We start from the raw sequence: 25,910 nt of genomic DNA, 5'->3' as shown, positions 1-25,910 counted from the left end.
CTAATGCATCAGATCTCTATGTGGAGGAAAGGACAACACTATAAAAATTATGTCTTCTATATAACAAGCAATCAAAATTTTTCTTCATTTCTAAATAATAAAGAATTTAGTTTAAATTCCTTATCTTAGAACAGTTGTATTAATACTAAGGTTTTTTTCTAACCGGGCCTTCCTTTCTTCTTACCCATTAAACGATATAGATTGTATAAAAAATATATATGATCTTTTATTCATGCAGCTAACATTATAGTCTACAACAAATGGATAAGAACTCAAAACAAGTAGAAATGTAAAGAAGATATTACAAATTTCTTTTATGTCACTTTATCTTCATTCCCAAAATTTTCTACCCAGAGTTGGTAATAAATGTGGCTTAGATAAAATAAAATTTCCATGTAATTAGAAGACTGCTAAAGTACAAACCATGACTCATTACTTCTGAATGTTAGTCAATACAAAAGAATTCCTATACATCAAAATAACCCAGGCACTGCCCTAGAGTTGAAATTCTGTTGTAGTATTATCTGGCTGCCCTGAGTTTCTCCTTGGTTTGAAAGCTGACGGAGTAGGAGGAACTGGTAGCAAGAGCTTAAAAAGTCCTCATCTGGCACCTGAATACATTAAGGTGCCTATATTTTTAAACAGCATTTTCCTTACTGACATCTAAATTTAAGATTTATTAATACTTGTATTTCTTTCACCTCTACTTGGCATGTTTCTTAATATGTGAGGATTAAATAATATATGGAAAGTACATAGTGTTAGCCTGAGATAATAAATATTACCTATTATTTGTTATACAAGCAGCAATTTCTGTTGATTAGAAAAGGTGTTCTATTGACTGGAAATGATGTTCTATTTATTATAATAATTAGGAACTCTTCCAGATATCCCTTAACCCTCCAGTCTGGGTTTTTCTGAGTTCAATTCCTAAAGCTCTTAACCATTATGTTACTAGCCGTGTTTCCCCGAAAGTAAGACAGGGTCTTATATTTATTTTTCCTCAAGAAGACACCCTAGGGCTTATTTTCAGGGGATGTGTTATTTTTTTTTAAGTACAGTACAACAATCTACATTTATTCAAATATAGTTAAGTCATCTTCTTCTGGAACATCATCATAACTCTCCAAACCCCGAATTCCATCCTGAATTTCTTGAAACTCTATTTCCTTTAGAACCATTGGCCCCAATCTCTCCTGTTGAGCAATAGAGCTCTCATGGGGCAGATGAGAAGGGCTGCTCCTCTTTACCGTTGCGCAATTACGCTGCATAGCCACGCCCGTCACTAGGTCTTATTTTCGGGGTAGGGCTTATATTGCGCAAATGCTTAGAAATCCTGCTAGGGCTTATTTTATGGGTAGGTCTTATTTTCAGGGAAACACAGTATATACCAAAAATTAAGTCCCAGGTTCCAAAGTACAGATCAACCATGGAGACTGTTTAACATTACTCAGAGAAATCTATATTTCCCCATATTGACTATACACTATCTTATTCATTTGCTCTTTGCATATTGTCTCCAGATTCTCAGAAATCCTCTGCACAGCCTGCATGAGACAATTCTAGATGCTTTATTCATTAGTCTATAACTTGGAACCTGTAAATGACATCATCATACTCCTAAATCCACCTATAATTAAACAATGCAACTTTTTGGAAAATCTCTCTGCCTGGATTTATCATTTCCTCAAAAAGCTTATTTTCCAGGATATGAGAATTAAGACAATATTAAATACAAGAGAAAATAAGCCAAATACTATGTACAACTTAAAGTTACTTAATGCTTAAGAAGACATAAAATATCCTATTTCATTGTTCTTTAAAAAAATACAGGTAAAAGTAGCCCTATTAACTACATGTAGTATTCAATTTTATTTGAAGTGAATGTCAGTTTATATTTTAATCAGTTAACTAATAAAATATTCTAATACTGTATCTCTGATAAATTAAAAGGATTACAAAATAAGGGATTATAGGCCAGGTAAAGTGGCTTAAGGAGCAGGAGGAGAGCCTCAGCAAGATCAAGACTCCGTCTCTACCAAAAATACAAAAATCAGCCAGGCATGGTGGCATGTGCCTGTAGTCCCAGCTACTCTGGAGGCAGAGGCAGGAGGATCACCTGAGCCCAGTATTTTTGAAGTTGTAGTGAGACGGGATGACATCACTGCACTCTAGCCAGGGTAACAGAGCCAGACTCTGTCACCAAAAACAAACAAACAAAGCATAGAGAAGGAGAAATGGTAGCAATAAAATAAAAATATACATATATATTAATGACTCCAATAGCCATTCTGATCAAAACACTATTCCAAAGACTTACATCCACTCAGTTTTGATTATTTAATTGTATAATGAACCTTTAAGATTCCAAAAGTCAATATAATCATTGTAGAAATCTTTGCACTAAGCTCACTTCAGAGTATTATCTATCATATAAAATTTCAGGCATCTTAAACATTCTCATAAAAATTGGCAAAATTATCACAGAAAAACTTTTCAAAGATTGAAGTCCTCTACTAAACGATAAATAAAAAACATCAGGTACCCCTAAGGACTCCAACATTTAGAATAAAAGGCTTCAGGCTGAACCCTCAATCTCACCAAAAATGCTTGCATAAACTAGGTATGTTTTATACATACATAATTGATAGGAAGTTTCCTAGAAGTTTAGAAAATATTTATTGGTGGTAAAGGAAAACTTATTTTGGAAAGAAGAAATGTTTCTGAAAGTATTATTTTAAACTAGATCACTAAATTAATATTTAAGATTTGGGCCGGGCGCAGTGGCTCACGCCTGTAATCCTAGCACTCTGGGAGGCCGAGGCGGGCGGATTGCTCCAGGTCAGGAGTTCGAGACCAGCCTGAGCAAGAGCAAGACCCCCATCTCTACTATAAATAGAAAGAAATTAATTGGCCAACTAATATATATAGAAAAAACTAGCCGGGCATTGTGGCGCATGCCTGTAGTCCCAGCTACTCTGGAGGCTGAGGCAGGTGGATCGCTTGAGCCCAGGAGTTTGAGGTTGCTGTGAGCAAGGCTGACGCCATGGCACTCAATCTAGCCTGGGCAACAAAGCGAGATTCTGTCTCAAAAAAAAAAAAAAAAAAAAAAGAATCACACCACAACTATGGTTCAACTGTAAGATGGTCAGGCTATAAAGCTTTTGAGAATTGAGAATGACAACGGAATAAATTTACTTTCTCGAACTGCAATCAAAACCTGTCATGAGAACATATGGTTACTGTGAGGAATGGTAGCTAAAATTGCCTGTACTATTAAAAAATACTCTTATTACAAGGGCAAAAATATAGTTAAATAACCATATTTTAATGTGCTTATAATGTGACATCACTGAATTCATTCCTCCTTTAAACTCATTCCTTTCTTCAGTCCAGCCTTGGTCCACATGATAGATCATGTGATCAAGATTACCCCAAGCTTGGCGGGGCCAGGTGGCTCACGCCTGTAATCCTAGCACTCTGGGAGGCCAAGGCAGGAGGACTGCTTGAGCTCAGAAGTTAGAGACCAGCCTGAGCAAGAGCCAGACCCTGTCTCTACTATAAATAGAAAGAAATTAGCCAAACAACTAAAAATAGAAAAAAATTAGCTGAGCATGGTAGCACATGCCTGTAGTCCTAGCTACTCGGGAGGCTGAGGCAGGAGGATTGCTTGAGCCCAGGAATTTGAGGTTGCTGTGAGCTACGCTGATGCCACAGCACTCTAGCCCAGGCAAGAGAGTGAGACTCTGTCTTTAAAAAAAAAAAAAGATTACCCCAAGCTGGCCTTTTGGTGGAAAAATCATCTTCCAGTAATTCACCAAAATGAGGAACACAAAAGGAAAAAGGAGAGGCACCCAAAATATGTTCTCTAGGCCTTTTAGAAAACATTCAAATCGTCTACAGCCATACCACCCCAAACGCACCCGATCTCATCTGATCTCGGAAGCTAAGCTGGGTCGGGCCTGGTTAGTACTTGGATAGGAGAAAACATTCAAATCTACAAGAAAAGTGATATTGTAGACATCAAGGAAATAGGTAGTGTTCAAAAAGGAATGTCCCACAAATGTTACCATGGGAAAATTAGAAGAGTCTACACACAATGTTACCCAGCATGCTGTTGGCATTGTTGTAAACAAACAAGGGCAAGTTTCTTGCCAAGAAAATTAATGTATGTATTGAGCTTATTAAGCACTCTAAGAGGAGAGATAGCTTCCTGAAAGGCTATCAGGAAAATTATCAGAAAAAGGAGGAAGCCAAAGAGAACAGTACTTGGGTTCAACTGAAAGGCTAGCCTGTTCCACCCAGAGAAGTACACTTTGTGAGAACCAATAGAAAGGAGGCTGAGCTGCTGCAACCTATCCCATATGAATTCATGGCATAATAGGTGTTTAAAACAACAACATTACCTCAAGCTTCCTTTAGGGAATAAATGTTTTGTTCTTTTTAAAAAAATTTTTGGCAGGGCAACTGGGGGGAAATAAAAATTTCAACTGGTCACACAACACTGGAAAAAAACCCACCTTTACATATAAAAAGTTTCTGCTGAACAACATGCTCAAATACTCAGATCATCCAAGCTAATAAACAACAATATGTCTAGTTTGTAAAAGGGTTATGCTAGTTTCTCAACCAGTCCAAAAGGGCACTCTGATGCACTGCAAGTTGGTATGCATGTGTCAATATTTTGAGTTTCCTCACTCCTCTTTCTCAATTTCTGACCACAAACTGGTAACTTCATCAGATGACTAGCCAGCATAAACGCACATGAAGAAATGAGCCACTCTACCCTTCTGAAAGTTAGCAAGCAGAGGGGATGCCCAAGTCTAGAAAACAGATTTCTGTGTTTTAAAGGGGTAATTAACTTTTAAAATACAACTTAAAAATGAGCTAGTTCAAAACAATTATACCAAAATAATCAGTCCCATAGTGAAAGATATCTAGAGCCAACTTCATTTTTAACTCTCATCACAAATGAATTTTTCACTACTTTCATTTTAAATCAGTTTAAACTCTTTTTTTAACCCAAGTTTTTCTTCTCTTCTTCAAATCAGTCATCATTTCTTCATTTAGGCAACAACTATTAATTTTTAAATGAATGCACCCATTTACAAAACACACCATTAATACAAGTACCGAAATATACAGTGTACAAATAAAATATAGTTTAAAGATGATCATTCTGATGGCCAGGTAACAGTGGGGTTAAAAAAAAAGGCTACCTACTCAAGGGGAAAGGACAGGAAACAAATCTCCCATTTATCTCATCCTGCTAAATTAATCACCTGGAAACACTGGCTTAATCTATATCACTCATTTCTCTTCCACATAAAAGGCATGAATTATGGCAATTCTTACATATTCAGCAAGTGGTTTTTTTAAAAAAATCATTTAACCCTCCCTCCTCAAAAACAAAGACACAAAATATGAAATAAGTGAATCAACCATTCCACACACTGCCATCACTCATTTGGACAAATAGGATGTGTCATCAAGATTGGAGGTATTCCCCCATGTTTACATATTACCAAAGCAATTTCAAGAAGGAGCCATCTGATTCAGCCAGCTCTCCTACAGTTCCTTCTGCAGTCAACGGCTTTCAAATAGAAAGATTCCCTAGCCTTTAGTGGTGCTCCCACAGGTAAACTTTGCTTTAAGAACTTGTAAGAATTACAGTAAGACACCTATAAAATTGGTAGTATCATTTGTTGTTCAGAAATTATTTTGAACCAACTTTTCAGGAATAATTTTCTCAAAAGGGCATGTTTAAAAGTTTTCCCTATAGGCCAGGCGCAGTGGCTCACGCCTGTAATCCTAGCTCTCTGGGAGGCGAAGGCGGGCGGATTGCTCGAGGTCAGGAGTTCAAAACCAGCCTGAGCAAGAGCGAGACCCCGTCTCTACTATAAATAGAAAGAAATTAATTGGCCAACTAATATATATAAAAAAAAAATTAGCCGGGCATGGTGGCGCATGCCTGTAGTCCCAGCTACTCAGGCGGCTGAGGCAGAAGGATTGCTTGAGCCCAGGAGTTTGAGGTTGCTGTGAGCTAGGCTGACGCCACGGCACTCACTCTAGCCTAGGCAACAAAGCGAGAAAAAAAAAAAAGTTTCCCCTATTAATTAGACCACTAATTCATTAAAGCTCTAAATTATACCCAGCTATTTTGGCACAGGATTAAAACAAAACATGAAAATGTAATCTATATAATTATACAACAAAGTATTAATGCCTTAAGGAAAAGAATTATATATACTTCCTACATCTTATCATAATCCATCATCCAGTATACAGTATCGAGCAAAAAATTAGGTGCCTGAATATGTGCTGATAAAATATTAATGGAGGAAACATGTAATTACAATATTTGTCTTAACCCTTTTTCATGGACACTGAATCACTATCTACCACATAAAAATACTAACTTATAATCTAAAGAACTAGAATGCCACTCTATAGACTGCAACCTGGCACAGCATGAGAGGAAACAAAGAATAAGGAATGCTGTCCATTCAACAATTGCTAAAGGCCAGGCAGGGTGGCTCAGGCCTATAATCCTAGCACTCTGGGGAGCCAAGGCAGGAGAATCACTTGAGCTCAGGAATTCGAGACTAGCCTGAGCAAGAGCAAGACCCTGTCTCTACTAAAATTAGAAAAAAATTAGCCACCGGCAGTGGTGCACACCTGTAGTCCCAGCTTCTCGGGAGGCTGAGGTAGAACAATCGCTAGAGCCCAGGAGTTTGAGGTTGCTGGGAACAAAGCTGATGCTAGGACACTTGCCTGGGCAACCAAAGTGAGACTATCTCAAAAAAAAAACAATTGCTAAGAATCTACTTTCAACTTCTAGCTGCTTTGAAGAATATAAAGTTCAGAAAGAGGTGACCCTTGCTTTCCAGGAGCTTTTAAAGAAGTAAAAACCACCATCATTCCAAAAATGGAATGTGCTAGGCATTGTGCTAAGGCCTGTAACAAACAATGGTAACTTTCACGGAAAGGGATTCTTAAGAAAACTACTATAAGAATCCAAAGTGTGGAAAGGTTACTTCTACCTTAACTAGAGGAAGAAGTAAATGATGAAGGATGATTTCATTGTAGTATTTGAGCTTGAAGAGACAGCGTTTCAACAGACTGATCCAGAGGTAAAACAAAAATGCCAAAGTGAAATGAGAACAGAAGAAAACTAGGGAAAGAAATGAGACTAACGGACCCGGTGTGGTGGCTCACGCCTGTAATCCTAGCACTCTGGGAGGCCAAGGCGGAAAGATTGCTCCAGGTCAGGAGTTCGAAACCAGCCTGAGCGAGACCCCATCTCTACTAAAAACAGAAAGAAATTAATTGACCAACTAAAAATATATATAGAAAAAATTAGCCGGGCATGGTGGCGCAGGCCTGTAGTCCCAGCTACTCGGGAGGCTGAGGCTGAAGGATTGCTTGAGCCCAGGAGTTTGAAGTTGCTGTGAGCTAGGCTGATGCCATGGCACTCACTCTAGCCTGGGCAACAAAGTGACACTCTGTCTCAAAAATAAATAAATTAAATAAAAATAAAAAAATAGAAATGAGACTAATGATAAAAGGTATAGCCTTTTTACTTATTCCTTTTATTTTACATCTTTACATGTAATGTCTTTACAAACACACTTATTATAAATAGCAAACCCTTACCCCTCCAAACATTTACCCAGCTTTTTAATTTTTTTTTCCAGAGACAGGGTTTTGCTCTGTCACCCCAGGCTGCAGTGTAAGTGGCCCAATTATAACTCACTGCAGCCTCAAACTATCCTCATGCCTCAGCCTCTGGAGAAGTTAGGATCACAGGTGCATGCCACCACACCTGGCTAATATTTTAATTTTTTTTAGAGATGGGGTCTCACTATGTTGCCCAGGCTGGTCTCAAACTCCTGGCCTCAAGCAATCCTCCCACCTTGGCCTCCCAAAGTGCTGGGATTACAAGCTTGATAGCACTTAAGCAATATACAAATCAGTGAAGTTTTTTTAAACTCCTTCTTTGATTTACCCCTTCCTTTTATTCCCACAAATAACTTATCATTATTCTTCAGTGTTTTCCTCTATGCTTATAATCCCATACAGATGTCATATATAATTTTTTGCAATAATTTCTCAATCTCCTAATTTTTTAAAAGATACATTGACTGCTTACAGAATACATTTCAAAGAGGGCGAGAAAAAACTGAAAAATATGAAAAATACAAAAAAAACACGCTATCAATGGCACATCCCAACATTTGTGTACATATGTATCCAATCTTTTTATATGTACAGATATGTATTTGTAAATATTGCTTTTATAGAAATGGAATCATGCTATATATATTTTAGTACCCTTGTGTTTTCATTTAACATACAGCTGATCCTTGAACAATACAGGTTTGAACTGCACAGATCTACTTATACATAGATTTCTTTTAATAAACATATTGGAAAATTTTTTGGAGATTTGCAACAATTTAAAAAAATTCAAGAGGAACCTCATAGCCTATAAATACCAAAATAATTAAGAAAATGATAGGTATGTCATGAATGTATGATATCTGTACATACTAGTCTATTTTATCATTTACTATCATAAAATACACACAAATCTATTTTAAAAAGTTAAAATTTGTCCAAACATAAACTTATAGACCATACATGGTGCCATTTGCAGTTGAGAGAAATGTAAACAAACGTAAAGATGCAGTATTAAATCATAACTGCAGACCGGGCGTGGTGGCTCACGCCTGTATTCCTAGCACTCTGGGATGCCAAGGCGGGAGGATCACTTGAGGTCAGGAGTTCAAGACCAGCCTGAGCAAGAGAGAGACCTGACCCCATCTCTACTAAAACTAGAAAGAAATTAGCTGGACAACTAAAAATATATAGAGAAAAAATTAGCTGGGCATAGTGGCGCATACCTGTAGTCCTAGCTACTCAGGAGGCTGAGGCAGGAGGATTGCTTGAGCCCAGGAGTTTGAGGTTGCTGTAAGCTAGGCTGACGCCATTGCACTCTAGCCCCAGCAACAGAGGGAAACTCTGTCTCAATAAATAAGTAAATTATAACTGCTAAAACTCATCTACCACTATATGCTAAAACTATATGCCACTGCTAAAACTATATAGCACAGTACATACATTATACTATTGTAACAATTTCATAGCAACCTCCTGTCGCTATTGCAGTGAATTCAAGTGTTGCAAGTAGCCACTCATGTCCCTGTGAAATTGCAAATTGCAGTAAAAAGTGATCTCTCATATGGTCTCAAGAATTTTTCATCCTGTTTAGCACAATACCATAATCCTTAAGTAAGACCATGGGACCCTTATGAAGTGCCACTAGCAATGCTAGAAGTGATCCCAAGAAGCAGAAAAAAGCTACAACATTACAAGAAAAAGCTGAATTGCTTGATATATATCATAGATTGAGATCTGCAGCTGTGGTAGCCTGCCATTTCAGATAAATGATTCATAAACTTACAGAATCAATAAATACAATACAGAGGCCAGGCGCTGTGGCTCACGCCTGTAATCCTAGCACTCTGGGAGGCCCAGGCTGGCGGATTGCTTGAGGTCAGGAGTTCGTCAAAATCAGCCTGAGCAAGAGCAAGAGACCCCGTCTCTACTATAAATAGAAAGAAATTAATTGGCCAACTAATATATATAGAAAAAACATTAGCCAGGCATGGTGGCGCATGCCTGTAGTCCCAGCTACTTGGGAGGCTGAGCAGTAGGATTGCTTGAGCCCACTAGTTTGAGGTTGCTGTGAGCTAGGCTGATACCACAGCACTCACTATAGCCGGGGCAACAAAGTGAGACTCTGTCTCCAAAAATAAGTAAATAAATAAATGCAATACAGTGCTATAAATCTATTTTCTCTTTCTTATAATTTACTTAATATTTTCTTTTCTCTAGCTTACTTTATGTAAGAATACAATATATAATATATGTAACATACAAAATATGTGTTATGTTATCAGTAAGGCTTCCTGGTCAACAGTAGGCTATCATTATCACAATTAAATTTCTAGGGAGTCAAAAAGTTATACTCGGACTTTTGACTGGGCAAGAGGGTTGGCACCCCTAACCTCCATGTTGTTCAAGGGTCAACTGTATCTTATCATCCAGTATTAATTGAAATCACCTAACTGGTTAACTAAATACATTTTAATGTATGAGGGTATAAAGGAAGTAACTATTAATACAACTACATGTATCAGCTTATAGAAAAACCTTTTACAAAAAAAAGATGATTCATTAACAAATTTACCTCTCTGAAGAACATTATATACAAATATATTTAAGAGGGAGAAAATAATCCATCAGATTCAAATATAGACAATTTCCAAGGTTCTGACTTGCCTATTAGATCTAATTAGCAATTTAAAAAGCCTAGGGCCACTTCCCACTCAAAAGGATGGCTATTACTTACAAAAAAAAAAGGAAGATAACAAATGTTGGGAAAGATGTGGAGAAAATGGAACACTTGTGCGCTGCTGGTAGGAATGTAAAATGGGACAGCCACAATGTAAACAGTTTGGCAATTCCTCATAAAGTTAAATATAGGATTACCATATGATCCAGCAATTCCACTCCTACGTATATACCCAAAAGTACTGAAAGCAGGCACTTGAACAAGTATTTGTACACCAATGTTCACAGCAGCATTATTCACAACAGCCAAAAGGTAGAAATAACCCACGTGTTCACCAACAGATGAATGGATACACAAAATGTGATATATCTATACAATGACATATTATTCAGCCATAAAAAGGAGTGAAGTACTACCATGTTTCCCCAAAAATAAGACAGGGTCTTTTATTTATTTTTCCTCAAGAAGACACCCTAGGGCTTATTTTCAGGGGATGTGTTATATTCCTCTCAAAGCCTCAGCTTGCAGCAGCACGCAAAGGATGGCCGAGACCTGACAGGGGGAGCCGACCCTGTTGGTGGGGCTGCCCACACCTTTCCAGTCACCTCTGGGATAGTAGCTGTCACGATGGGGCAGATGAGAAGGGCTGCTCGTCTTTACTGCTCTGCGACAAAATGCATGGGTTGTGCAGATACACTGCGTAGCCATGCCCATCACTAGGTCTTATTTTCGGGGTAGGGCTTTATATTGCATAAATGCTTAGAAATCCTGCTAGGGCTTATTTTATGGGTAGATCTTATTTTCGGGGAAACACGGTAATACATGCCACCACATGGAGGAACCTTGAAAGCATGCTAAGTGAAATAAGCCAGACACAAAAGGGCAAATATTGAGACTTGCCTTCTGAGGTATGTGGAATAGGCAAATTCATAGAGAGAAAGTAGAATAGAGGTTATCAGGGGCTGAGGATAGGGGGGAATGAAGAGTTATTGTTTAACAGGTACAAAGTTTCTGTTTGAGGTAATAAAAAAGTTCTGGAAATGGGTAGTGGTGATGGTTATTAACATACTGCAAATGTACTTAATGTCAATGAACTATGTATGTACTTAATGTCAATGAACTACATACTTAAAATGGTTAAAATGGCAAATTTTATGTATATTTTATAATAAAAATTTTTAACGGTTAAAAAGGGTAATGTTAGGCTGGGTGCCGTGGCTCACGCCTGTAATCCCAGCACTCCGACAGGCCGACGCGGGTGCTCATCGCTCAAGGTCAGGAGTTCGAAACCAGCCTGAGCAAGAGCGAGACCCCGTCTCTACTAAAAAATAGAAAGAAATTAATTGGCCAACTAACAATATATAAAAAAAAAATTAGCCAGGCATGGTGGCACATGTCTGTAGTCCCAGCTACTTGGGAGGCTGACCCAGTAGGATTGCTTGAGCCCAGGAGTTTGAGGTTGCTATTAGCTAGGCTGATGCAACCGCACTCTAGCCTGGGCAACAGAGTGAGACAATGTCTCCAAAAAAAAAAAAAAAAAATGGTAATGTTAAATATAACAAAACTCTCACGCTTGTAATCCTAGCACTCTGGGAGGCTGAGGCGGGTGGACTGCTCAAGGTCAGGAGTTCGAATCCAGCCTGAGCAAGATCGAAACCCCGTCTCCACTAAAAATAGAAGTTAATTGGACTGCTAAAAATATATTTAAAAAATTAGCTGGGCATGGTGGTGTATGCCTGTAGTCCCAGCTACATGGGAGGCTGAGGCAAAAGGATGGCTTGAGCCCAGGAGTTCAAGGTTGCTGTGAGCTAGGCTTACGCCATGGCACTCTAGCCCAGGCAACAAAGTGAGACTCAGTCTCAAAAAATATATATATATAAAATAAAACATAACACAGGTGCACACACACACAGCCTAGGGGTCCATTTTGCACTGCCAGACAGCTACATGATACTAACTAGAAAATCAGTCTCCACTCTCACAATCACACTTTAATCCTAGTCCAGACTAAGGTCAAAAAGGTAAAAAGAGTATCATTTATCTCGTAATTTTCTCTGGTTAAAACTTTCTTCCAGGGCAGATGTGGTGGCTCAAACCTATTATTCTAGCATTCTGGGAGGCCAAAGCGGGGGGATTACTTAAGGTCAGGAGTTCAAGACCAGCCTGAACAAGAGCAAGACCTTCATTTCTACAAAAAATAGAAAAATCAGCCAGGCATGGTAGCGCACACCTGTAGTCCCTGCTACCTGAGAGGCTGAGACAGGAGGATCTCTTTATTAAGCCCAGGAGTTTGAGGTTGCTGTGAGTTACCATGATGCCACTGCACTCTATGCAGGCAACAGAGTAAGACTCTTTCTCAAAAAAAAAAAACCACAACTTTCTTTCATGTCTAAAACCTATGAATGCAGGAGCAAACAGCCAGCATGGCAAGAGCTACTTGAGCCAATGAGTCAGCAAGCTGCTAAAGCAGGCAAACAACCTCAAGGAGCTAGCAGTGAGAACCTAGAGCTCAGATAATACCCAACAGAGGGGAAAGATTAGGTAACTGCTCCAACAGATGTCCTAAATTACAAAGTTCTGAGCTTGAATTTAGTAAGTATATGCTCTTTAGCATTTTTTTATATGTGACAGCAAGAACAACTAAATCCACAAGTGATTAACTTCTGAATCTCCAGTCATTCAACTAATGTTTATTGTATAAGCAAGACAAGGTTTTAAGAACTGGAGACATAAACAAGAATAAGACATGCCCCATCTTTAAGGAGCTTAAGTCTACGCAGACATAAGACATCTTACACAAAAATTCAACTCAATGAACATTATTTAGCACCATATATTCCATATATTAGGCTGCTATCAGAGGCCAGCCACTGTGTTAAAATTTTCATATTCAAAAGTAATTAAGGCCGGGCGCGGTGGCTCAAGCCTGTAATCCTAGCACTCTGGGAGGCCGAGGCGGGCGGATTGCTCAAGGTCAGGAGTTCGAAACCAGCCTGAGCAAGAGCAAGACCCCGTCTCTACTATAAATAGAAAGAAATTAATTGGCCAACTAATATATATATATAAAATTAGCCGGGCGTGGTGGCACATGCCTGTAGTCCCAGCTACTCGGGAGGCTGAGGCAGAAGGATTGCTTGAGCCCAGGAGTTTGAGGTTGCTGTGAGCTAGGCTGACGCCACGGCACTCACTCTAGCCTGTGCAACAAAGTGAGACTCTGTCTCAAAAAAAAAAAGTAATTAAGACACAGTCCTCAAAGAGAAAAGGAGAATGGTAAATAAATACTTTAATAAAAGAAGGGTCACAATAAACACATATAAAGTATACAGTGCACATTACAAAAGAGTATTACACATTTAAAGTTAAATAAAGTCTTCTAAAACCTAATATTATATTAAGTGTTGGAATTTATGTTCAATGCTTTCACTGAAGAACACAGGCTTGGTCCATCAGCCTTTCAAATGGAAAATTTTTTCACAAATATCAATAAGCAAATAATTAAACATTGAGTAGGAAGCATTAGTTTGAGTTTATAATCTAATGGGACAAACTTATAAATAACTATACAGTAAAGGCCATAAGAGAAACAAATACTTTTTTCACCAAACTGATGCTTAAAAAAAAGAGGGGGGTAGGGAAGAAAAACAAATGCAAAGGGTTTTAAAGGAGGGGCTCAAGGAAGGAAAATAACAGTATGAGTAGGAAGTAGAGAAAAAGATCAGGAAATGATTGTTAGAAGATGGTGTTCGAAATGGCTCTTAAAAGAGGAACAGATGAAAGTGAGGAAATCATGTCAGCCTCTCCCCATTAGATAAGGTTCTTGCAGGCAGGAACTTGCCTTACTCTGCACCAAGGGCAGTAGTCTGTACATACTAGGTGCTTTAAAAGATAGCTTTTGAACTCCAATAAATATAGCGAGAAGAGGCCATGTGAGCAAGACACAAAGGCAAGAACTGTATGTATGTACTTAGTCTGGTAGGCAATGAAGACCCTTGGGATATTTGAGCAAGAAAGTGAAGGCCAGCATATCCATCCTTAAATATTCTTGTTTCTTCACAAAATAGGATACATAAGAACCCATAACATCAGCCTGAGATGCAAGGAGTAGGAAAAGAAAACAAAATAATTTTAAAAAAAAAAGAACCCATATTTCCCTCCATAAAACAAAGTTGGGTAGCTGGGGAACAAAGAAGGCAGCATTACTCTGCACAGCATAACTTCCTGTATCCTTTAAATTTTGTGCACTCTGGGAGGCCAAGGCAGGATTGCTTGAGACCAAGAGTTCAAGACCAGGCCGGGCGTGGTGGCTCACCCATGTAATCCTAGCATTCTGGGAGGCCGAGGCGGGCGGATTGCTCGAGGTCAGGAGTTTGAAACCAGCCTGAGCAAGAGCGAGACCCCATCTCTACTATAAATAGAAAGAAATTAATTGGCCAACTAATATATATAGAAAAAATTAGCTGGGCATGGTGGCCCATGCCTGTAGTCCCAGCTACTCGGGAGGCTGAGGCAGGAGGATTGCTTGAGCCCAGGAGATTGAGGTTACTGTGAGCTAGGCTGACGCCACGGCACTCACTCTAGCCTGGGTAACAAAGTGAGACTCTGTCTCAAAAAAAAAATAAAAAATAAAGGAGTTCAAGACCAGCTTGGGCAACATAGTGAAACCCTGTCTCTACAAAAAATAATTTTAAAAAATTATCTGGGCATGGTATCATGTGCCTATAGTCCTAGCTACTTGGGAGGCTGAGGCAAGAGGATCCCTTGAGTTCAATAATTTGAGGCTGCAGTGAGCTATGATCACACCACTTCACTTCAGCCTGGGCAAGAGAGCAAGACTCTGTCTCAAAAAAACAAAAAAGTGACATGTGACCATATTATTTATTCAAAAAATAAATATATGAAATTTAATTTTTAAGAATCTGCACAGTAATGTGCACAGTGAATCTGGCAGTAATGTGGAGAATGCACTGGCATGGAAATAAATAAGAGAAAGAAGTTCAGTTCAGAAGTTCTAATAATAATCCAGGCAAACAGTAATGTATAAAGACCTAAACTAATCTGGAGGCAGTGGAAAGTAGCTGAAAGCAGCTCAAAAATATAGTTGTCAGTGCAATCTGACAAGTGACTGCATGTATGGAGTGACATAAGGGCCCATACCATGAATAGAATCCATTTAACTTTATTAAATTGTGCTTTTGTATTATAAAAGCAATATATTCAGAGAATTTGTAAAGTATAGAAGAATATAAAAACCCTTATTTCTACTGTTTAACAACCACTGCTAACATCTGCATATATTTTCTTCCTATGTACAAGTTTTGGGCTTTTTTTTTTTAAACAGCTTTGAGATATAATTCACATGCCATACAATCCACCCATCAACAGTGTACAATTCAATGGCTTTTATTACATTCAGAGTTGTATATCCACCTCCACAATCAATTTTAGAACATTTTCATTGCCCCCCAAAAAATCCCTATAACTGTAACTGCCCATTTCCCCACTTCCCTCAGCCCCTAATCTATTTCTGTCTCTATGGATTTGCCTATTTTGGACATTTCATATTAATAGAATAATACAATATGGGGTCTTTTCTGCATGGCTTCTTTCACTTACATAATGTTTACAGGATTCATCCATGTTGTAGTATATATCTATACATTCTTTGTATAACTGAATAATATTCCATTGTATAGCAGTCTCCCTTTATTCACAGAGGATATATTCCAAGAACCTCAGTAGATGCCTGAAACCAAGGATAGTACCAAAACTTATACTGTTTATATTAATACTATGTTTTTTCCTATACATACCTATGATCAAGTTTAATTTATAAATTAGGCATAGTAAGAGATTAACAATAACTAGTAGTTGGCCAGCCATGGTGGCTCATACTAGCACTCTGGGAGGCCAAGGCAGGAGGATCACTTGAGGTCAGGAGTTCAAGACCAGCCTGAGCAAGAGTGAGAGCCCTAAAAATAGAAAAAAATTAGTTGGGCAACTAAAAATAGAAAAAAATTTAGCTGGGCATGGTGGTGTGCGCCTGTATTCCCAGCTACTTGGGAGGCTCAGGCAGGAGGATTGCACGAGCCCAGGAAATTGAGGTTGCTATGAGCTAGGCTGACGCCACAGCTACTACTACAACAGAGCAAGACCTCTGTCTCAAAAAGAAAAAAAAAAAACTAGTAATAAAATGTAATAATATAAGTATACTGTAATAAAAGTTATATGAATGTGTTCTCTCTATATATATCTTACTGCACGGTATCGCCTCTTCTTGAACCTCGGTTGACCACAGATAACAGAAACCATGTATACGGATGGACTACTATATGGAATTTCGGGTCTTTTAAATGCAAGTTTAATCATTCCAGATACATAATTTTGTGTTCAGCATTTTCCATGTCATAAATGCTTCATATATGCCATATTAAATGAAAAGCAGCGTCCCATCAAGCGGCTATACCACAGTTACTTTTATTATTGCCGGACATTTGAACTGTTCCTAGTTTCTTCACTTGTAAAAAAAAAAAACTTTCTTTTTCCCTATTTGTTCCCAGAAAGAAAAAAAATTTTTCTTAAATGCAAGTGGGAGCTCCTTTCTCTTTTTCTTTCCTTTTTAATTTTGATTAATTATATTTTTCAACTTGCCACTGCTGGCTTGAAGCAGCTCTTTTTTGAATGACAACCTGGATCCAGGGAAATGCCTCTCCCAGAAACTTCCTAATCAGATTCGCCATAGAGGGCAAGAGTTGTGTTCTTCCAGGGAAAAATCAGGATTTCATCAATCCCAAAGGATAGATGTTTAAAGATATCCAAAGTTGGCCAGGCGCATTGGCTCACACCTGTAATCCTAGCACTCTGGGAGGCCCAGGCGGGCAGATTGCTCGAGGTCAGGAGTTCGAAACCAGCCTGAGCAAGAGCGAGACCCCATCTCTACTATAAATAGAAAGAAACTAATTGGCCAACTAATATATATAGAAAATCTTAGCCGGGCATGGTGGCTCATGCCTGTAGTCCCAGCTACATGGGAGGCTGAGACAGAAGGATTGCTTGAGCCCAGGAGTTTGAGGTTGCTGTGAGCTAGGCTGACGCCATGGCACTCACTCTAGCCTAGGCAACAAAGCGAGACTCTGTCTCAAAAAAAAAAAAAAAAAGAAATTAATTGGCCAATTAATATATATAGAAAAAATGACCCAGGCATGGTGGTGCATGCCTATAGTCCCAGCTACACGAGAGGCTGAGGTAGTAGGATTGCTTGAGCCCAGGAGATTGAGGTTGCTGTGAGCAAGGCTGATGCCACAGCACTTACTCTGGCCTGGGCAACAAAGTGAGACCCTGCCTTAAAAAAAAGTAAGAAAAACAACAAAAAAAAAGATATCCAAAGTTGCAAAGGATGCCTGATTAAGAATGAAAGCCCTTTGCCGGGCGTGGTGGATCACGCCTGTAATCCTAGCACTTTGGGAGGCCGAGGCGGGGCGGATTGCTCAAGGTCAGGAGTTCGAAACCAGCCTGAGCGAGACCCCGTCTCTACCAAAAATAGAAATAAATTAATTGACCAGCTAAAAATATATATAGAAAAAATTAGCCGGGCATGGTGGCACATGCCTGTAGTCCCAGCTACTCGGGAGGCTGAGGCAGTAGGATCACTGAGCCCTGGAGATTGAGGTTGCTGTGAGCCAGGCTGACGCCAAGGCACTCACTCTAGCCTGGGCAACAAAGTGAGACTCTGTCTCAAAAAAAAAAAAAAAGAATGAAAGTCCTTAATATAAAGACATAGTAACAACTCACTAGCCAACTCTTATCAGGTATCTACGGAGGTATCTACAGGGATGAAGGGAAATTCTTTGTCCAAATGTGATGGCTAGTATTACGTAGCTTCAAAGAAATCAGACCACTTACTTTCCACAGCAGATTGGAGGAAAATAAAGAGGACTAAAGCCTCAAAGATGTACTTACTCTTGCCACTAGATGACAATAAATTAAATCCAACAAGTAAAAAAGAGAAGGAAGATGACACTGTATAGCCCACAAGGGTCCTCAAAAGCAAATTAGACATACTGGGTTCCATTAAAATACTGATTGTTATTACATGCTGCTTTTCCCATTCATTAACCAAAAATGTAAACAAACTCTAAATAACAAAGATTTTTAAATTGTAAAGTAGTTTTAGGACTGTTAATCCTCACCCAGCAAAATCCCTTAGAACCTGGTCTAAAAATAAAACTATGTGTCAAGTGTTCCTTAAAAAAATACTATGTATACTGACTGGAATGTGATGACAATTAATACACTTTGTAAGTAATTTGCCAAAGCAACTTCAGACAGCCTAGGCCAAAACCAGTAACAAAGAAGCAACACCCACTTGACATTTTCCTTGGTTAATTTGAGATTCTAGGAGTAATTTTAGAAGACAAACAGATATGAAGTTAAATTTAAAAAGTTAACTTTGTTAACTAATGAGAGTTACACTAGTAATTCTGGGAGAAACAAAGTAACATAATGATTCAAACACTGTAAAATTAAAGATGAAACAATATGTAATTAAAGAATGTTTATTCACAACTTTAAGGCAAGAATAAAAGACCCAGCTATTACTATCATGAAGATTACAGGCAAGATAATTTAGCCATATAACAGATGTGCCAACTGAATTATAACACAAGTATCTAGTATTATATTTTGAACCCTGTCAAGATGAGCAATGAGGAATTCTACCTATGTATACACATACACACACCAAAAAATAAGACCTAGACTGTTCCTTATTGGAGCAGTCCACTCTCTACCATCTTTGAGTGTAATAAAAGAAAAAATAATAATAAAAGATCTGAACCCTGATTTTCCAAATAATTTAGTCAAGGTAAGCCATTTTCCACCTAATAGTCATTCTCTTCTAAGAAATGTCTTCCATGATCTACACAACTTAAAAAAAAAAAAAAAAAAACTTTTCAAGTCAAAGTTTGATTTTGTGGGTTCCTAAACCCCCTCACTGTCACATTAGTCTGCTGCCTTTTCAAAGGCAATACTTGAAATTCTCTTCTGCAAGTCAACATTAAGGCATGTTGTTTGGCTTACAAGCTCCTCCCAAGATCAAGATTATTATGTATGGCATATTTTGTTCCGAATAAATAAGCAAAAGTACTCCCTGATGTAACATTCTTCTATTTTTTTTGTTGTTTTTTTTTGAGACAGAGTCTCGCTTTGTTGCCCAGGCTAGAGTGAGTGCCATAGCCTATGTCAGCCTAGCTCACAGCAACCTCAAACTCCTGGGCTCAAGCAATCCTACTGCTCAGCCTCCCAAGTAGCTGGGACTACAGGCATGAGCCCATGCCCGGCTAAGTTTTTCTATATATATTAGTTGGCCAATTAATTTCTTTCTATTTATAGTAGAGACAGGGTCTTCTCGCTCTTGCTCAGGCTGGTTTCCAACTCCTGACCTTGAGCAATCCACCAGCCTAGGCCTCCCTGAGTGCTAGGATTAAAGGTGTGAGCCACCGCGCCCTGCCACATTCTTCTATTTTTAAGCAGTAGGTTACTGACAAAGTTTTATCTGAAATTTAAATATATTAGAATCATACATTTCCCTGGTGGTCTAATGGCTAGGGGGAAAAAATTAAGAATCATACATTTACTACTAATAGACTATCTGAAATAGTTTAGGTTTTTTTTTTTTTTTTGAGACAGAGTCTCACTCTGTTGCCCCAGCTAGAGTGCTGTGGCATTAGCCTAGCTCACAGCAACCTCAAACTCCTGGGCTCAAGCGATCCTTCTGCCTCAGCCTCCCAAGTAGCTGGAATTACAGACATGTGCCACCATGCCTGGCTAATTTCTTCTATATATTTTTAGTTCGCCAATTAATTTCTTTCAATTTTTAGTAGAGATGGGGTCTCGCTCTTGCTCAGGCTGGTTTTGAACTCCTGACGTTGAGCAATCCACCCACCTCGGCCTCCCAGAGTGCTGGAATTACACAGTTATTAATTATATTTTCCATTTCATAAATAATCTAGTGCTTCCAGAAGTGTAAAACTTAACTTCCAAGAAGTATGAAGTGTGTTTAAGAGCAACCAAATGTCCAACTCACCAGTATAGCTGCAAAAAAAAAAAAAAAAAGGAGCAACAAAATGGCATGTTTTAAACTAAAAACTAGCCTCAGAGCAGCTCTAATACAATACTTTATGTTTAATCATTCTTCACTTCGTCTTTAAGATACTTTTGATTATAAATAACCAACTTAACCTGTTTCTCAGTTTTCTTCTGCTAACCCAAATGCCTTATGTTCAAATGTATTTCAGTCAAGCCTTCTAATTTGAAGGCACTCATTTTTTCAACTACTGAATTTTAACAAAACTAAGCAATTCCACTACAATTTATAACCGCAAATACCACATACCTATAAGATAAGCTTTTAGAACAGAAACAGTAACATGTTTATTTTCCAAGTATCCAATGTTCAACTGGGTCAAATGTTTCTGTCCAATTTTAAACAGCTTAGCCCTTGAGTGATAAGGATAAAAACAAGCCAAAAGAATCTTGATGTTCTTCAGTGGTACATAATCATCACAACCCAAGAAAGATTTAGGAACTCCAAGTTGAAGTCTGTTAATATTGTAATAATCACCTTAGCATAAACATTAATCTCACAATAACACAGCTATTTTAGGAAAATTATACTCACAGAGCTAAAGACTTTGTAACAGAATTGGAATCCAGGGAATCAATCCAAAGAAACAGTTTATATATAAAATGCATTTATTAAACTAAAAATACTCATGTGCATCCTACTCCTTTTCAGATGTCTGTTTTATATAATCTACCTATTTCTATAAGACTGTGGAACATGGTTTATATTGTCAACAACCATTTAAAATTCAGCATTAGTAGAGTGTACTACATTTATAAAGTTAACATTTTTGTGAGCAAATATAACTTTAGAAGAATCTTTTGCAAGAATGCTTAGGAATATGGGTTCAGTTCATTCACCACTGCATAACTGCAAAACATTTTATATAAAACGCTTCATTTAGAAATTAAAATTAAATCAACTAGTTCACACTATCAACAACGAAGACAGACCCTTCACAATCTAGCAACTTTTTAGACTCTGCTCTCTCACCATTTTTTCCCTGTACCCCGGGCAATTGGCTGCTCCCCAAACTCATCAAAACTCCTGCCTGTCTCTACACCTTTGTACCAGCTGTCCCCTCATTTCCTCCTCCTCACCTGGAGAGCACTTATTCATCAGTCCTTCAAAACTTGGTGCAAAAGTCTCCACTCTACAAGCGTCCTCAACTCTCCCAAGAAAAACTAGCTGTCTAAATTCCCATAACACTTGGTAAGCCAATCCCTATCACACTGCATTGTTTTCAGACCTTGGGAGCGCAGACTGTCTCTCCACTCAGCCCACAGAGGGCCAGGCAGACAGAAATGCTCAACGAACGTGCGCTGAATTCATTCTTTACTTAGATTAAGTGACCTCCTAGAACCCAGTCACATCTCAAGGAGACATATGAGATCCTATCATCTTCCCACCAGAGAATGAACACCAGAGGCACACCCAGAGCCCTGGAAAGAGAACAATGAATGAATACAGCCGCCTCGCCTCTCGTGATGTCTAAACTCCTCTCTAGGCATCGACTGGCTCTGCAGAAGCCTTGGCAGCTGCAGAACTGAAGCGCCCGGCGGCTCTCACTTCACACAAAAGACAGCTCTGGCTCTTCATTCCAAGCATCCCAAGGCCAATCCTCAGTATAAGCATCCCAAACCTCTCATTAGTAACCCACAGTCCCGAAACCCACGGCGAGGCCCCCATGCCTTTGTGGTGGGGCACTGACCCATTTCCTGCTCTCTTCCCCGATTCCTCTCGTCCTCCCTAAAAGGGTGTCACTTCACTGAAGGACTCTGAGAGGGTGCAAGCATGGGTCCCCCACTCCGCGACTAGAGAGAACAGGAATTAACCCATTTGCGTGACAACACACACCGGCCAGCTCGGGGCGGATTTTCCCACTGCCGAAATTTGAGGAATGCGCACTGGGCACAAGGGTGGCGCTGGCACGTTTCCACGAAACACAAGGAAACTTGAACGTGGATGTGGAAACTAGGCTCGCCGGCCATGACATGGGGCACCGGGGCCCCCGCCCAGCGCCACCCGGGGTGACAGCGGCCTGGCTCGCCCTGCGCCCGGCAGCCGCGGAGCCACTCCACCAGCACCGCCCGGGCCCGCGCCAGGGAAGCTGGCACCTCGGCCTCCAAGCCCGGCTGCCCCGGCAGCCACGACCCGGCCCTGCCGCGCCTACCTGAGGGAGCCGGACCGCCTCAGTGTCTGTCGTCTGGCGGCGGCGTCTGGTCCGCTCCTCCTCCCCGCGGCGGGTGAGGGAGCGGGAGGCGGTCACATTCGGCGCGTCCCCAGCCCAGGGGACCGGGCCCCGGGCAGCCCCCGCATCGCAGCACCTGCGCTCCGCGCCTCAGGGCACACGCCCCAAAGCCCGGCCAATTGGCCCTTTCCGGGGCCCAACGAGAGCGACAAAGAAGTCTTTCCGCCTCACGCTTGTCCTCTTACTCCCGCCATCTAAGATGGCGGCCCCAACGCCCGCAATGAAGATACTCTAGGGCTGCCCAGGCAAGCAAAGCCTCCACTCGGTGCTCCTCCTCCCGACCTGCGGCGCCACGGAGTCTCCGCTTCTGTGCGAGCTCTCCTGGCTGTCGACTTCAAACTTGGCTCGGGCATCCTTCTCTCTGGCCTGAACTCAGGCCCCGCCTCCAGGGGCGTGGCCTCTGGGCCCTGGCGGCCGCCATTTCGGGGCCGGGGAGGCTGTGAGGGGAAACCGGCTGGCTTTTAGGAGGGGCGGTGGGTAACCGGGAAGAGTCGCAGTTCGGCCGCCCCTGAGAGGCCTAGATGGGGAGAGGAGGGTCTGCCCGCCTGCATCGCAAGGCTCAGAGATCGCCAGACGTCGGCCCGGCGCGGTGGCTCACGCCTGTAAGCCTAGCACTCTGGGAGGCCGATGCAGGCTGATTGCTCGAGGTCAGGAGTTCGAAACCAGCCTGAGCAAGAGCTAGACTCCATCTCTACTAAAAAATAGAAAGAAATTAATTGGCCAACTAATATATATAGAAAAAATTAGCTGGGCATGGTGGCGCATGCCTGTAGTCCCAGCTACTCGGGAGGCTGAGGCAGGAGGATCGCTTGAGCCCAGGAGATTGAGGTTGCTGTGAGCTAGGCTGATGCCACGGCACTCACTCTAGCCTGGACAACAAAGTGAGACTCTGTCTCAAAAAGAAAAAAAGAGAGAGAGAGCGAGTACCCGACGTGCCCGAGGACGCACGACGCAGCAGTACCCAGTTTCTCTCTGGAGGCGGACGCATCAGATGCCGAATGGCGGCTCAGCCACTTGCCGGTTATGTGGGAAAATCCCTGACGATCATAGCTCACTGCAGCCTCCAACCCCTGGCCTCAAGGGATCCTCCCGCCTCTGCCTCCGGAGTAGCTGGGACTGCAGGCGCCCGCTACCCGCGCCTGCCTCCCTAAGCCTTCTTAAACCTCCGCTTCCTTGTCTGTAAATTGGGGTTCACTTCCCCCCCCCATCAAATTGGCAAAAAGTTGAAAAGACCGATAATATCCACTTTGGTCCAAAGTATATTGAAACCCATTGTGCCCTCATATATCGCTGACAGGACTGGATATCTGAAGGGCAATTTGGCACTATCTAGTAACATTTTTATTTTTTTTTTGAGACAGAGTCTCGCTTTGTTGCCCAGGCTAGAGTGAGTGCCGTGGCGTCAGCCTAGCTCACAGCAACCTCAAACTCCTGGGCTCGAGTGATCCTTCTGCCTCAGCCTCCCGGGTAGCTGGGACTACAGGCATGCGCCACCATGCCCAGCTAATTTTTTTATATATATATATCAGTTGGCCAATTAATTTCTTTCTATTTATAGTAGAGACGGGGTCTCGCTCTTGCTCAGGCTGGTTTGGAACTCCTGACCTTGAGCAATCCGCCCGCCTCGGCCTCCCAAGAGCTAGGATTACAGGCGTGAGCCACAGCGCCCGGCCTCTATTAACATTTTTTTTTTTTAATGTGAAAGGAGCTCTCTGATATTAACATTTTTAATGAATATACCTTTCCTCCGAGCAATCCCACTTTTAGGCACTAATCCTAGAGAAATAATTACATGTAAGCACAAAAAAGCATGTGCTAAGATATTGCCACACTGGGGGAAAATGTGGATTAATAGGAAACTAGTTAAATGAATGATGCCTCATGCATCCATCAAAGAAAGGTAGATCTATGTACTGATTTTTTAATCCAATATGTTAAGTTTATCTTTTTTTTTTTTTTGAGACAAGAGTCTCGCTTTGTTGCCCAGGCTAGAGTGAGTGCTGTGGCGTCAGCCTGGCTCACAGCAACCTCAATCTCCTGGGCTCAAGCGATCCTCCTGCCTCAGCCTCCTGAGTAGCTGGGACTACAGGCATGTGCCACCATGCCTGGCTAATTTTTTCTATATATATATTAGTTGGCCAATTAATTTCTATTTGTAGTAGAGACGGGGGTCTCCCTCTTGCTCAGGCTGGTTTCAAACTCCTGACCTCGAGCAATCGGCCTGCCTCGGCCTCCCAGAGTGCTAGGATTACAGGCGTGAGCCACTGCGTCGACCTAACATGTTAAGTTTAAAATGAACATTTGCATATGGGTGATACCCTATTTATTCAAACACAAGCACGTAAAATACCTCATACTGCCTAACACGTGCACCATTTAAGTATTTGATGAGAACCTATTATGTACCACACTTTGTTCTGGATATGAACAGTAATCAAATTCCCAGTCTTTTTGTAATGAGAGACCAAAATAAGGTGTAAATAATACATTCAGGTAGGTGCAGTGTAAAGAAAAATGAAGCAAAGGCCTGTATGGTGGCTCACACCTATAATCCTAGTACTCTGGGAGGCCAGAGAATCCAGAGGTCAGGAGTTCAAGACCAGATTGATTCACTTGGTAACTTGGAGTGGAAAGAATTAAAATTTTCTAAATTCAAGCCGGGCGAGGTGGCTCACGCCTGTAATCCCAGCACTCTGGGAGGCTGAGGCGGGTGGATTGCTCGAGGTCAGGAGTTCAAAACCAGCCTGAGCAAGAGCGAGACCCCGTCTCTACTATAAATAGAAAGAAATTAATTGGCCAACTAATATATATATAAAATTAGCCAGGCATGGTGGCGCATGCCTGTAGTCCCAGCTACTCGGGAGGCTGAGGCAGCAGGATTGCTTGAGCCCAGGAGTTTGAGGTTGCTGTGAGCTAGGCTGACACCACAGCACTCACTCTAGCCTGGGCAACAAGCGAGACTCTGTCTCAAAAAAAAAAAAAATTTTCTAAATTCAATAAAAATTTTAAAAATGTAAAAAAAAAAAAAAGACCAGATTGAGCAAAAGTGAGACCCCACTGTCTCAACAAAAAATATAAAAATTGGCTAGACATAGTGGCAACACACCTGTAGTCCCAGCAACTTGGAAGGCTGAGGCTGGAGGATCACTTGAACCCGGGAGTTTGAGGTTGCAGTGAGC

The 25,910-nt window shown here is 40.7% G+C and overlaps 1 protein-coding gene across 2 annotated transcripts in view; it reads right to left on the bottom strand.

The window, feature by feature from the left end:
- RAF1 (Raf-1 proto-oncogene, serine/threonine kinase) overlaps nt 1–23,048 on the bottom strand; it is a 79,057-nt gene extending 56,009 nt beyond the window's left edge. The window contains exon 1 of one of the 2 annotated variants that reach the window (XM_012785288.3): nt 22,654–23,048. The gene's annotated coding sequence lies outside the window, so the exon portion shown is untranslated. The remainder of the gene's footprint in view (nt 1–22,653) is intronic. The other variant, XM_012785289.3, reaches the window with a different exon arrangement.
- Nucleotides 23,049–25,910: the final 2,862 nt, after the last annotated feature.

This window comes from Microcebus murinus, chromosome 21, assembly GCF_040939455.1.
Source record: "Microcebus murinus isolate Inina chromosome 21, M.murinus_Inina_mat1.0, whole genome shotgun sequence".
NCBI lineage: Eukaryota > Metazoa > Chordata > Mammalia > Primates > Cheirogaleidae > Microcebus > Microcebus murinus.
This window is presented reverse-complemented; position numbering and strand designations above follow the sequence as displayed.